This window comes from Loxodonta africana, chromosome 11 (genome assembly GCF_030014295.1).
Source record: "Loxodonta africana isolate mLoxAfr1 chromosome 11, mLoxAfr1.hap2, whole genome shotgun sequence".
Lineage (NCBI taxonomy): Eukaryota > Metazoa > Chordata > Mammalia > Proboscidea > Elephantidae > Loxodonta > Loxodonta africana.
Window position 1 is genome coordinate 44,122,227 of NC_087352.1, and position 2,422 is coordinate 44,124,648.

The following is a 2,422-nucleotide window of genomic DNA, read 5'->3' on the forward strand; positions in this document are numbered from 1 at the left end:
CAGGCTTCAGCTGGAAGTGCTCACTAGTCTATGCCAAGAAATTTGTGAGACGGCTACCTGGCCAACCAACTGAAAGATCCGTATTTGTTCTCATTCCAAAGAAAGGTGATCCAACAGAATGTGGAAATCATTGAACAGTATCATTAATATCACATGCAAGGAAAATTTTGCTGGAGATCATTCAAAAATGGTTGCAGCAGTACATCAACAGGGAGCTGCCGAAATTCAAATCAGATTCAGAAGAGGACAAGGAACCAGGGATATCATTGGTGATATCAGACCGATCTTGGCTGAAAGCAGCGAATACCAGAAAGATGTTTACCTGTGTTTTATCGACTATGCAAAGGCATTCAACAGTGTGGATCATAACAAGTTGTTGGATAACATTGCAAAGGATGGAAATTCCAGAACACTTAATTGTGTTCATGTAGAACCTGCACATAGACCAGGGGAGATACAGCGTGGTTTAAAATCAGGAAAAGTGTGTGTCAGCGTTGTATCCTTTTACCATAATTATTCAATCTGTATGCTAAGCAAATAATCTGAGGAGCTGGACTCTGTAAAGAATAACATGACATCAAGATTGGAGAAAGACTAAGCTTGTGATGTGCAGATAACACAATCTTGCTTGCTGAAAGCGAAGAGGACTTGAAGCACTTACTGATGAAGATCAAAGGCTACGGCTTTCAGCATGGATTATACCTCAACATAAATAAAACAAAAATCCTCACACCTGGACCAATAAGCAACATCACAATAAATGGAGAAAAGATTGAAGTTGTTAAGCATTTCATTTTACTTGGATCCACGGTCAATACCCATGGAAGCAGCAGTCAGAAAATCAAACGCACTGCGATGGGCAAATTTACTGCAAAAGAGCTCTTTAAAGTGTTAAAAAGCAAAGACATCCCTTAGAGGACTAAGGTGTGCCTGACCCAAGCCATGGTGTTTTCAATCGCTTCATATGCATTCGAAAGCTGAGCAATATATAAGGAAGACAGAGGAGTTGATGCCTTTGAGTTATGGTGCTGGTGAAGAATACTGAATATGCCATGGACTGCCAAAAGAATGAACAAATCTGTCTTGGAAGAAGCACAGCCAGAATGCTCTCTAAAAGCAAGGATGGCTAGACTTCATCTCACTTACTTTGGATTGTTATCGGGGGGACCAGTCCCTGAAGAAGAACGTCGTGCTTGGTAATGTAGAAAGGCAGGGAAAAAGAGGAAGATCCTCAGTGAAAAGAATTGACACAATGGCTGCAACAATGGGTTCAAATATAACCACGATTGTGAGGATGGTGCAGGACTAGGCAGTGTTTTGTTCTGTTGTATATGTGGTCGCTATGAGTCAGAACTGACTTGACAGCACCTAACAACAACAACAACGTGAATGAAGAACACATTTGGGGTTGGCATCCAACTATGAAGCAATGAAATTCGCTGAGACAACTGCAAAGTTTCTTCTCTGTGGACCCAGATACAGGACCTCCACCTTGGGCTAATGATACTGTAATTACAAAAAAAAAAAAAAAAAGGGACACATGCCAAAGAAGCAAAAGCAATTAGAGATAAGGCAAAATATGTTCTGGCTTTCTCCACCATAGGGGAAGAACTGAGGAGGAGCTTGAAGGAAGTTTATGCATTAGACATTGTATAAGATCATAACGAGGTCTTGGGTTGGAATAAAATAGAACATACAGAGCCTGTGAACTAGAGTACTAGCGAGACTGTTGAGTATTGTAAGTCCTTGGTTCTCTCACCAGAATACTTTCAATCAGCATAAACGAATCAATTATTTTTGAACTTACATTGCTGCATTTGTTCTACCAGTCTGCATGGCTGTATAGGGGGAGCATTGACCTGAGGAATGAATGGGGAAGTTCATTCTCCTGATGACTTTCATAAGCTGGTTGCATTTCTAGCAATTATAAATGCCTACCGCCTTGCATTTTGCATAGGAGCCCTGGTGGCACAACAGTTAAGCATTCAGCCCCTAACCAAAAGATTGTCAGCTTGAATTCAACCAGCAGCTATGCAGGAGGAAGACCTGGTAATCTGCCCCCATAAAGATTATAGCCTGGAAAACACTATGGGGTAGTTCTATTCTGTCACATAGGGTCACTATGAATCAAAATCAACTCAACAGCAATGAACAACAACAACACTGCCTTGTATGTTTTCTCTGCCTCTGGCTGCCATATTGAGGGATCAATCTTGCTGGTGCAAAAAAAAAGGGGGGGGTCAAGACTTCCTAACTGTAAGCTTAACTGTCCATATCTCGTAGGTTTCCATCCAGCTTAGTTCTGCTGGACTAAGGTAGAATCTCCTCTTCCTGTTTGGTCTGGCTCTCTCCCACACTAAACAAATAAGGTATACAAACCCAAGTACGCTCTGACAGGACTCTTCCTATCTTTGTCCCCACC